The 13,704-nt window shown below is 34.2% G+C and overlaps 1 long non-coding RNA gene across 1 annotated transcript; it reads right to left on the reverse strand.

Annotated features, from left to right (window-relative positions):
* Positions 1–866: 866 nt before the first annotated feature.
* LOC101882916 (uncharacterized) lies at positions 867–11,905 on the reverse strand. Its single transcript, XR_659969.4, has 5 exons — positions 11,856–11,905; positions 10,978–11,119; positions 7,959–8,025; positions 6,951–7,101; positions 867–1,563 (listed from the first exon to the last, which is right to left on the reverse strand). It is a non-coding gene; the product is annotated as an uncharacterized lncRNA (long non-coding RNA).
* Between the last annotated feature and the right edge of the window lie 1,799 nt (positions 11,906–13,704).

Raw genomic sequence — 13,704 nt, forward strand, 5'->3', positions numbered from 1 at the left:
AGAGCTGGTGTAGATTGTGTTGTTATAAATGGGTTATTTGCACAGAAGTGTTGTTCAGCCACTGAAATCTCCCCGTGAAAGATTGATGCGACTATTTTCAGCTTCATAAGGTCCTTTTACAGCATTGATAAAGTAGATTTATATTTAGTTTAACAACAAAACATCAGTAAATAGAGCTATTCGGCCTAGCCTACTTTACTGAGCTGAAGATGCTTTTGTATTTATATTGGGTCATTTCTGAACAATGACAGCCTGTGATGCGCTCTTTATATTGTTCACCACTACTCTGAATATTCATGTGAAATAGCATGCAAATATGGTTTAGTAATAAGTGTAATTCATGCACACCACCGGCCAAACACTAGCTACATTTATAAATGGTGAATGACATGATCTAGTGGGTTGTCCACTGCCATCTTTACGATGAGCATTCGTGTTTCAGGAGGCGTGGCTTTGGATGGCAGGGAAGGGACTGTGTTTCAAAGATATTATGCCAACCGGTTAGTATTTTGGCAGATCACCTACTGCACCTATAACTTGTTTGTTAATTAAATCCTGTTTTGTTATTTAGCCTATTATTTTTAAGTAACAGTGAAGTTGCATATTAACTTGATATGCAAAGAATGGGAAATAAATTCTTTTTGACATGCTGATTTTGGTAAAAATTGTGAATATAGGTAATACTCGCCTTGCAATTTTAAAATCATTGTATTTTTTTCTTTGAGCAGGCAATTTTCAATTTAAATGATTGCTGCTGCAGTCTGAAAGTCTCGGTTAGGCAATGCTGACGGACACAGCTAAAGCTGGACAAATTACAGTTAATTGATTATTAATTCTGATAAGAATAACATCAACAACAAGATAATATTAATAATAAATCTTTTATTTAAAAATGAATTTAACACATGTAATAGGTCTACATAAATGTGAAACGAACCAAACATCATCTTTAAAATAGTCAGGCCTCAGCTCTCTGTGATATCTCTCCCTATCATCGATACACAACACTAGTGTCAATCGGCACAACCCTATCTTGTAGTAAACATAACTCCAAACTGCAATATGGTCATTTAAATGTCGTTCACGCATCGACGTTCAGGGGTTCGAATCGAGATCGCCATCTTTTTACGATTAACTATGCAGTCCAACTATCACTTGCCAGTAATTAACCAATCTTTTATAGTAAAATCTGTATGTATACTATTGGTCATACTGTATGAATTAACTCCAGAATATCTGGCATGTGAAAATACATAATTGAGCTATCCTTTCATCTTTAAATAAATTGCTTTAAGACACAATTGTATGATGTTATATAGTTAGAACAAGATTACATTTTAAATAAACCTGCCAAAGGGTCTGTCTTACCTTGTTCTGGTTACTCTGCCCTGTTCACTTAGCAGCAAATATCACTAGATAGGCTACCTGGTGCCTGAATGAAAGGGTTACCGTCTTATTCCCTGATCTTCTTGCTTTGTCTGACTGTTGTGGCTCAGTTTGTTTGTGAGGATCACTCATCTTCACGTTGTCCAAAGCAGGTGAGGAGACAGAAGCATTATGGGACTGGATGTCAGAAAAAAAACAGAGAATATCGAAATCAGAAATATTTGTCAAGACAGAACAAGTATATTCTTCTTTTTCTATATTCAGGGTTTCTGCAGATATCATAATGTCAAATTTAAGACTTATTAAGACCTTTTTAAGACCATTAAGTATTAAATTTAGGACCTATATCGCAATATCAAAAACACGCATACACATAAAGAGATCAGAAGAAGAAACCGACAGTAAAATCTGACAAATAAACAGAGAAGTAAAAAGCTTCTGGAACTAGGTCATATCATTAATATCATTCAGGATAATCGTTTTTAATTATTTTATAATTAATTATAAAGATTTTTATAACCATTCAAGATTTTTTAAATACATTTTTTATCTAAATGATGCATCACATGCTTTTCTTCATATCTCAGACAGTTCTACCCATTAAAGTTAAATATTAATGGCAACAGATTTTGGGTTGCTCTACAATTATATTTTTTATTAAGGCAGAAATAAAAACAGAAAACAAGTACACTCACTAAAAATATTGAGGTTTTTTATTTTTTATTTTGCCCACTCAACAATTCACACATGACTTTCTGGCTAGTTTAGTTATTACCAATAAAGCCTAGAAATTGGGCATCAATATACTGTAAACTGATACATATATTCATACATTCCTTTCCAGTTGAAGTCAGAATTATTAGCCCCCCTGTTTATTTTTCCCCAATTCCCGTTTAATGGAGAGCAGATTTTTTTTTCAACACATTTCAAACATAATAGTTTTAATAACTCATCTCTAATAACAGATTTATTTTCTGTTTGCCATGATGACAGTAAATAATATTTGACTAGATATTTTTGAAGACACTTCTATACACCTTAAAGTGACATTTAAAAGCCTAATTAGGTTAATTAGGTGAACTTGGCAGGTTAGGGTAATTAGGCAAAATTTTGTTACTTAATTTTAGTTTGTAACTTGTAAATTGTTTTAAATTCGAAATTGTAATATAGGTCTATACATTAGTGTAAAACCTATGCATGATGGAAAAACATTCTGTAATATTAAAACCAACTGGGTCTACACTTTTGCATGGACTCTTTTTTTAAACAAACTTATCCCTCAGGTTTTTCCAAACTTTTACAAAAACTGTCGTCCTTTCCCACTGCTGTTGCAATTTCTAGCCAAAAAGTATTGGTCATCTGGTTCTACTTCTCCCTATGATCACGCATGGACTGATCATAAAGAAGATGTGTGTATAGGGCTGGATGATATGACAAATATCACAATATACTTCTTAATTTCGGTCGATATGATATAATTCCGATATCGATATGGACAATATTAAAAAGACATAAAAAAACTGCCAAGAACGCACACAATAGATGTCTGTACCTACAAATGTCTGCAAACTGAATTTGCAAAGTCTATAATACCTCCAGGCTCTTATAACTTTTCTTTTAATAAAAAGGTTTAAAAAAATTTTACTTGTTAACTTTTTCAAATGTTCACTCTCTTTTTTGTATTTAGCCTTTACAAACAGACATATATATATATATATATATACACACACACACACACACACACACACACAGGGCTTTACATTAACACCCGGCAACACGCCAAATTCAGGTAGATTTCAGCTTTGTCGTGTTAGACAGTCACTCCCACAAGCCACTTTGCCTGTTTGAAAATAATTTTTTTTCAATTTTGTAGTTTTCCTAAAAGCAGGGTTCGACAATATAAGGATGACCCAATATGCGTGCAAATGTGATCTTAGAATCGAGAAGTAAAATAATTGTGATCACGTGAGCAGAAGAAAGCAAGTGAATACCAAATGAGAGGATGATCATTAGCCACGACAGATTACTGTAAATATTTTTGATACATGACAATAGTTATTTTTTTAAAAGTCAATTGCTTTTCTTTCTTTTTTAAGAAATGTTTTATTAAATAAAAAGTATAGTATACAGCTATATTTTGCTTGTTTTGACACATTAAACATTTGTGTCTAAGAAATAATTATTGTTTTGTATGGTTATAGAGATAAATTTGGTAAACCGTTAATTTTGAGCTCTAAAAAAAGTCATGCTAGTCGTGCAAACACTATGAAACCATGACTCCTTTGCTCATGCTCATTGAGCAACCTCATACTCGACACACAAAAAGTGAAATGATTGAGAACACGTGGACATAACACAAAATTTAAATCAAGTAATTTTAGCATGTCAACGTCAAACTTATGCATATAAAATATATTTTTCCAACAACAAAATTGTGGATAGTGAAAATGCAGAGTGGCTAGTAAAGTTGGAAATCTACTAGCCACAGTGACTGGTGATCAAAAAAGTTAATGTCAAGCCCTGTGCAAATATATATATATATATATATATATATATATATATATATATATATATATATATATATATATATATATATAGCTTGTTCATTCACATCTGTATTCAGGGCACACTTCAGGGCAAACTTTCTGCGACGTAGCTAACCAACTGCTGTGCTAAGCGCTGGCAGCGTGTCTGTGATGTCACATGCGTGATGACGTACATCATGCTCTTTCTGATGGCTGAGCACTGACCGTCACTCAGTGACAAATGATGCAATCTAGGGATGTAACGGTATTGTAAATACCGTCATACCGCAATATTAATTTTTTCCGATATTAGCGTAGTCGCATGACTCGATAAAACTATAGGTCTTCTGAGAAAATTTGCTCAGGCGAATGAAGCGAACGGGAGGTAGTGGAAACTACAATTCCCATCAGCCCTGGGGTTGCCATCATTCTTTGCGGTCTGTTGTCGCTACAGATCCAGTAATGCGGAAATGAAGTGTGCTGCTAGAAGCGAGGATGAAAAAGACCTGGAAATGATCGAACATAAAGCGGGTGTTGTCGCCGCGCGCGTACTGAATAGCGGTGTTGTCGCGCGCGTACTGAATAGCGGTGTTGTCGCGCGCGTACTGAATAGCGGTTTTGTCGCGCGTGTTCTGATCAGCTGTGTTGTCGCGCGCGTACTGTAAAGCGGGGAGGGGGGGTTGAGCGCGCATACTCAAGAGCGGTGTTGTCGCGCGCCTACTGAAGAGCGGCACGGAGGGTGTGTCGCGTCGCGGGGGCACTTTTGATCATTTTGGAAGGGCACTTTCTATCCAAGACTAAAAAGGGCATGTGCACTGCACAGGTTGAGCCCTATGTGTGCACGTGCCTGCAAGTTGGGGAATACGACTAATAGTATGGGGACTGCATGGGGACTGCAGAAACACAGCACTGTTCAGATTGATGCAGACATTGACTTGTACCGCAAAGAGATCTCTATCTCACTCATGGCTTGTCCTCTCAAGTGGGGGAAAGACAATGCACAACGTTACCCACTGCTGTCAACCTGGGTCAAGTCATATCTCTGTCCCAGAAACCTCAGTCCTAAATGAGAGGGGTTTTTTTCTGTTGCAGGGGACATTGTAAATACCCAGAGATACCAGCTTTTACCAGATTATAGTTATAAGATAATTTTCCTTAAAACCCATCTCTATCTAAGTGAGTGAGTGAGTGATTAAATGTTGAATGTGATGAGTTTTTAACAATACTAAATTGAAACTTTATTTTTTTACATGGTTTAATATTTTTTTGTTATTAAAATTGAAGTTCCTGTTTCAAATGTTACAGATAGATGGCTAATTTGTATGTCATTGACACTTTTGGCACTTTTTTGGAGTATTTTCATAAGTTTTGTTTTTCCTGTAAATGATTCAATAAATACCGTACCGTGACATTCATACCGAGGTATTACCGTACCGTGAAATTCTGATACCGTTACATCCCTAATGCAATCTATAAGATCTTAAAAATATAATTATTTTATATATATATATATATATGCAAATTTATATCGAAATACCGGAAATGAGTTTAAAACTCATATCACGTTACTGAAAACAATTCTATAGCGATATATATTGATATCGAATCATTGTCCAGCCCTAATGGGTGTATCAATGGGTGTATCAATGGGCATGCATCAAGTTTATAAATGCGCAAGTTTCATACATGTTTTGAACATAGTATAGGTTTATATGCGAGTAATTTATATGCTCGTGTTGATAAGCAAAGTTTTATTTAGATCCTACACGGTGCCTCATAGCCATCTGTGTCGGGAAGGTGGATGGTGAGGCGACAGGTTGACTTAAACTTAAATGATGCCTCATCTTCTGTCATTGCTTCTGACTCTCAGTATGTTCTATCGGGTGGAACAGATTTGATGTGTTTCCGCTGTTAGTCGGCAGACTCGGCACCACTCTACCGCACATTTTGCAGAGCACCGAAACTAAACGTTTATCGAAACTTAAAAAGCTGAATCACTTCCACACCACTGCATTCGTCTTTCCTCTCTCATCAACTAATTTGTCTGCATTCTTAGTTGTGGAAGCTTGTTCATTCACATCAGTATTCAGGGCACACATTTTGTAGCATTCTGCGACGGAGCAGCTTAACTAACTTCTGAGCGCTGGCAGTGGCAGCGTGTCTGTGATGTACGTCATCACGCAAGTGACATCACGCTCATTCTGAGCACGAAAAAGTCATTCAGTGACAAATGATACAAGGTATAAGATCTTATCTATAATAAAACAGATGTATGCAAATGTATATCGAAATACCGGAAATGGGTTTAAAAATCATCACTGTTATTGAAAAAAATCTATCGCGATATATATTGATATCGAATTATTGTCCAGCCCTATGTGTGTACAGTCATACCTGTTTCAGACAAAATCTCTTCAAAGTGTTTCATATTCAATTCAAATAAAATTTGAACCGCACGAACTGAAAAAACATTTTGTGAGCTCTGCCAGCCAAAATCATGTCGCGGCTGGCAGACCTCCATAAACACAGTGATGACATCACATTTACCGCGCGCACTGAGTTCAATAACAGAAAGCTGATTAGCAATTGTCGGTATAGGGCATGTCGGTCTTATTTGTAGTTGTAATAACGCAAATTACAATTGGACTAGTGAAATAAAGAACTACAACACCCTGAAAACCTAGCAACAACAACAAAAAAAGAATTTAAATGAGTTTTAGATGTAGCGTTACATGGACATCGCAAAAATAAGACCTGTGCAAAAATATTTTAGACTTAGAACAGTGAATTTAGGACTTTTGAAGGCCTTAAATTTCGATTTTTTAATTTTAGAATTTTTAAGACCCCGCGGAAACCCTGTATATTCCTTCTGACCAGACTTTCTACTTATACATGTCAGTCAGTATTGCTATTTTGACTGTCAATATTACAGAATAAAGCATCCGTATAATTATGGTTGAATTTTATGTTTCATAATATAGACAATTGGTAAGTGAACCTACTGATTTCTGTAGACTCATATTACTGACCCCTACTCACCATAACCAGAATCTCCATAATTGTAGGTTATATCTTCTCCTGGAAGTATGTTGCACACAGCAAAGATATGATTTTCATTTTGCAGTTAGGAGCTTTGTAGTCATCATTTACAAGTCTCCCTAAAGACCCATCTTCTTTCGATGCATCCATGCTGTAAAACATAAAACAATCACTAAGCATAAAATACAAACAATTTTTAAAGTTTATACATTTAAGATGTACTATTTTTTTTTCTGTGACCATCTTCAAAGAGGTGTTAACAATAGTATCGAGAATTCATTCTATTTTAAAACTTGCTAATTATTTCACTAAAACTACAGATTTGATTATAAGTGTTAATTTACATTTCACTTCTCAATTCCTGTAAAATATTTTTTATGTCTGTGAGGAACATTTTTAATGAAATTGCAATCAAATATGGGAACTGATTGTAATCAGAATGATCAGAATCAGAAATACTTAAATTTTGAGACGCATAATATATTATCGGCCATATCAATATCAGCCGATAAATGCTTTTTTTTTATGTTATGGTCATCAGTCTGATATCAAAATATGGCCGATATATTTAAGCTGATAGATTACAGAATTGCCTGCCTTGCACATGCGTGGGTCGAACTTGTTCAGAGTTGTGCAGTGCTTGGACATTATTGTTGGGTGATACACAATTTTCATATCATCCACCTTTGAGATCACCGATCATGATACTATAGCATAGGCCAGGGGTCACCAATCTTATTTCTAGAGGTCCAGTGCCCTGCAGGGTTTAGCTCCAACTTGCCTAAACACACCTGCCTGGGTGTTTCAAGTATACCTAGTAAGACCTTGTTTAGCTTGTTCAGGTGTGTTTGATTTGGGTTAGAGCTAAAACCAGCAGAACACCGGCCCTCCAAGAACAAGTTTGGTGATCCCTGGCATAGGGGCACGGCAGTGTTATGTTTGCTTATTTGCTCATTTATTTAACCACATCTAAACATATTTAATAACCTTTCGGCTAATCATACTCACCACCCAAACTTGTACTCAAGAACAAAATCCCCTCTGAATAAAGCTTCAGTGGTGAAAACTCATCCTCCTAAACAAAAGACGTTCATTAGCTGCAGTTTGTTGAAAATTAATTATCATTGGTTCATAATTGCATTTTTTGAGTTTGCATTAAATTCTACAGACTTTTGTGTTTTTATTTGAACTAATTGTTCTACTTGTCCTGTATGCTTCTCAAGCTTTATGAGAAGTGTCATTCATGTCTTTTCAGGTGCACTCAGAGGGCAATCGCCTGTTATGTCATGTCATTCAGCTTTTAATTGTTAGCATGATGTAGGTCTTTGAAATAATATTTATACAATATAGTTATAATGATATGTATAGATGATTAAACCAGTGTGTTTAAACTAGTTTTAAATTTGTTTGTTTTTGTAGTTTGGGCCAAAACAAATGTTTGTTGCAATTTTAATAGTTTAAGTTCATTTGATTGACTATTTAAAAATCTGTGGATATTATCAATGCATTTATTGGATAAAATAAAATTGCTACCTTTTACTGTAAAAAGTCCCCATCCCCAGAAGTGATTAAGGTTACACAGTCATATATATAAATGTGTAAAAGATGAAGCACTATGAATATATATTTAAAAGAAAATATGTCAAATAAATGACCAGATCTCTGTGTGGAGCACTGGCTGTTGTCAGACTCCTTGTGCAAACAAAAAATTCTCTGAATAATTACAATATATAGCTAAATGTATTTGAAAACATAGACATACTATTGAAAATTAATACTTTTATTCATTAGAGTCGTACTTCTGTGGGTATTTTGGTTAAAGTAACCTAAAAGTAATACAAAAGTAGTGTAATGCATTTCTGAGATATTAATATTGTCATGTAACCAATTACAAAAAAAGAAATGGCAGTAACTTTTAATATATATATATATATATATATATATATATACTGTAATGCATTTCATTTTGGAAGTAACTTGCCCAACTGTGTTCGCTATTGTTTGTTAGCACAAAGATTAGATATTAACGGGGATTTGGAACAAAATTGTTTATGCACAATGGGCTCTCTGCACAGCTAGAGTTTTAAAGCCAACGATAAACTTCCGGTGATAGCTTAATGTGGATATTTTCAATTTCACAAAGTTGTTTGTACATCATCAATGTTGTAATGTTATTACAATACATTCAGTTAAACAGACTAAAGCATTCATTTAGTTGTTCAAGCGTAAAATTAGATGAACGATGGTATAACCACTAGCGCCGTCAGTATAGCAAAAGGCTAGCGCAGAAATTCCATTGAAAATACTGGGTAAAGTCTAAATCGAATACGTGGCCGGCTGGTATGTGCTATGCACATCCATATAGCAGCATTTTTATGACACTGTATAATAGGCGACGCAGTGGCACAGTAGGTAGTGCTGTCGCCTCACAACAAGAAGGTCGCTAGTTCAAGCCTGGGTCAGTTGGTGTTTCTGTGTGGAGTTTGCATGTTCTCCCTGTATTCGCGTGGGTTTCCTCGGGGTGCTCCGGTTTCCCCCACAGTCCAAAGACATGTGGTACAGGTGAACTGGGTAAGATAAAAATTGTCTGAAGTGTATGAGTGTGAATGAATGTGTATGGGTTTCTTAGTGATGGGTTGCAGCTGGAAGGGCATCCGCCGTGTAAAACATATGCTGGAATAGTTGGCGGTTCATTCTGCTGTGGCGACCCCAGATTAATAAAAGGACTAAGCTGAAAAGAAAATGAATGAATGAATATATAACAATAATGAATATTTTTACAGTACTGTGACGGTTGGGTTTAAGGTTGGGGTGAAGGTAGGCTTTAAAAAATAAAATGTATTGGGTATTTTAATAAATAGCAGCATAAATAATACTCAATACAACTACTGTTTTTACGTTACTGTAACAGTTGGATTTAGGGTTGGGGTGGGGATAGACGTTAATAAAATACAACAAATGTGAAATTTAAGAAATAATATAAATAGTTTTCGTTAACTTTCGGCTGCAACCATATCTGATCTAGCAACAACCAAAATACAGGGTAAAAAACTCATATTTTAAAGACATGGCGGGGGGAAATGGACTTTAATGCAGTGCTTCTTGTCCGATCTGAAACCCACTTCATATCATAAATATAACAGGTAGTGAAGATTACTGATTTTTAAAGAAATCAGATCTTAAACGTGACAATTTTGAAATGGAAAGATGTCATTGGAAGCCATTGGAGTGCCTGGCTGAAAATTAAAAGTCTGGTGATCTGTAAAATATTTTACAACATTACAGATACATTAAAAACTAATTTAAGTGTGTGTATGGTTTGCATTGGTTACTTTAACAATTATAATAGCAAAAATAATTAATGTAGTGCTTTGTTGTATATACACATGTTCAGAGTTAATAAATGTTTCAACCCAATTTAATTGCAAAAGTATGATAAAGTACAACAGGTAACACTTTAAAATAAAATTAATGGATTAAAGTCAACGGTGAGAAAAAAAGCCAGATTCATTACAGTTACTGTGCTTATAAAGGATAAAATAATACAACTGAATATTATTAGTTATTATCCCCATTTAGTAAAACGACTAACTTTAGTAAAACGATTGTAATCAGATTACTATAATTTTAACACATACATAAGCATTAAGAAATGATCATCACCTAAGATTAACATTAAACTTTACCAATACTTTTAATTAACTAATGTTTACTATTAAAGCCTTCTTGCACAGAGTTAACGTACAGTACAACTGACCTATAAATATTTTAAATTTTAGTAACAGTTTCAGTTAATTTTTCAACCTGTAGTAGGCCAGATGAACTTGAAAATATTATTGAAAAACAATTAAGTCTCTTAGAATGTTGCACTGTTAACAATACCACTGCAACACAACATGGATTTTACTAAAAAGAACTGTAAAAGTTTACATAATAAATAATTATTCAATGCATTTTGAGTTCCCATAATGTCAATATTGTACATGTTCATTATCAGAGAGATAGAGTGTTTGTGAGTATAACTTACCTTTGTAATTGTTGATGAATTGCACTTGCAGGTTTGTCACTTTTACAACAAATGTAATGTTCTGCATCCTCTTGAGGTATTTTACGCTTTCTGTTTTTTCTTACTCCCAGCATGAAGACAAAGGGCATGTTTCCTATAAAGACTTTACGAAAAAATAAATATAATAAATTATATTATGCTAATAAATAACATAATAATAATAGCATAATACATTTTATATATTGTCTATTGTTCTGCTGAACCCAAATGATTTCACATAGATCTAGTAATGTACTTCTATCTAAAAATTTAAATCAGAAATTAAATCATAATGTAATTAAAAACAGAATAGGTAGGATGTAAATCACATCCAAGATTAATTTTCCTATATTCGTTAAACAAAGCTATAAATACATTGTTATTTAGACTGAAAACAGGGCTAGACCCACATGAACCATTTTCATGTTTTTGTAACTTTACACACCTCAAAATTATATATACTTTGATATAATAAAGACGTTATATATATATATATATATATATATATATATATATATATATATATATATATATATATATATATATATAATGTTCTGTGCGTTTGGGAAAGCTAATTAACATCATTAAAAGGCTTATTTACTTAAAGTAATTTAAAATAATCACCATATTAAACAAAAAATAAAGATTTTATTTTTGGGGCAACCACACAAGCACACGCAAACACTATTTTGATCAACAGAAATGTAGTGTGTTAAACAGTATACAGCTAACATTGCTATTAAATACATTTCAACAAATATAATCGACAAAGGAATATAAGCACTAAACATACATCTTACAAAGGCAATGTTTTGTCGTGTAAGCAGTAATTATGCATTTAAATACATAAATTGATTTACCTGCTCTCCCTGGAGAGATGAGTTCGCGGGAAAAGGCGTCTCCAATTGATTGCGTCATTAGCACGTGTTTGCAAATGCCGCGCGTTCATGAGTTGAATGAGGCGCTGTGAGGGATGTGTGCTTAACACACACACACATACACATGAACAGAGGGGTGGGGGAGGGAAACTGCAGCAGGTTCAACTTGGAGTTTGCAAAATGTATGCATCCACGTGTTGAAGTGTTCACATATTTGTTTTATATTGAACATGCTCTTTTCATTTGACTTTTTTTTTTTTTAGAAAACCTGATTTTCTTTGATTATGGTGCACTTTAATATAATCTCCAAATAAGTAAATAAATAAATATATATATAATAAAAAATAATTATAAAATAAAAATATATATATATATTTTTAAAGTAAAAAAAAGTGAGGGGAAACCTGATAGGTGTTGTAGACTAGAATTACGTTAACAAACTAATTTTATATTGTCATCGTCATCATAGTCATAGTCTCTACCCCAGGGCAGCTCTCACGAGGCGTCTGAGTTGACAGTGGGGGATGGGTGCTCAAGACACACACACACACATAGAGGGGTGGGGAAGGGGAGCTGCAGCAGGTAACACACTTCAACTTGGAGTTTGCTAAATGTATGCATCCACGTGTTGAAGTTTTCACATATTTGTTTCACATTAAACATGCTCTTTTCATTTGACTTTTTTTTTTAGAAAATCCGATTTCTTTGATGGTGCACTTTAATCTCCAAACAAATAAATAAATTATATATATATATATATATAATTTATTAATTAATAAAAACAATTGATATAAAAACAGAGATTCTTAGCGTTTTAACACAATCTTAAGGCATGTTTTCAACATGCTTCCTGATCCATCAAACATGTTTTTATTACTATATATATATATTTATTTATTTTTTTAAGTAAAATAAAAGTGAGGGGAAACCTGATAGGTGTTGTAAACTTGAATTACATTTACAAACTAATTTAATATTATTGTTATAGTCGTAGTCTACCCCAGGGCAGCTCTCTTGAGGCTTCTGTGAGTTGACAGTGGGGGATGGGTGCTTAAAACACAAACACACACACACACATACACACGAACAGAGGGGTGGGGGAGGGGAGCTGCAGCAGGTAACACACTTCAACTTGGAGTTTGCTAAATGTATGCATCCACGTGTTGAAGTTTTCACATATTTGTTTCACATTAAACATGCTCTTTTCATTTGACTTTTTTTTTTTAGAAAACCCGATTTCTTTGATGGTGCACTTTAATCTCCAAACAAATTAATACATTTCTTTATTTATTATCTATTTATTTATTAATAATAAACAACTGATATAAAAACAGGGATTCCTGATCTATCAAGCATGTAGTTTGTATTTCTTTTTTTTTACTATATATATTCATTCATTCATTCATTCATGGGGTCGCCACAGCGGAATGAACTGCCAACTTATATAGTAAAAAAATGAAATACAAACTACATGCTTGATAGATCACATACACATTTTTATTATAGGTTTTTTAAGTAAATAAAAGTGAGGGGACAGCAGACCCTCAATTTAACCTCTAAACACATCTGATCGTACTAATTTGAGCTTCCAGAACTGGTTTGACACAGTATCACCAGTGATAAAATCAATCTCTAGTAACTCACTCACTCACTCACTCATTCACTCACTCACTCAGTATCCTTCAGCATAGTTACTGATTTATCAGGGGTCGCCACAGCAGAATGAACTGCTAACTACTCTGGCATGTTTCCTACAGCATGCCCATCTGCTACACCACTGCCTAATCCCTACCCCTAAACCTCACTCACTGACTCACTCACTCACTGTCCT

This window comes from Danio rerio, chromosome 25 (assembly GCF_049306965.1).
Source record: "Danio rerio strain Tuebingen ecotype United States chromosome 25, GRCz12tu, whole genome shotgun sequence".
Lineage (NCBI taxonomy): Eukaryota > Metazoa > Chordata > Actinopteri > Cypriniformes > Danionidae > Danio > Danio rerio.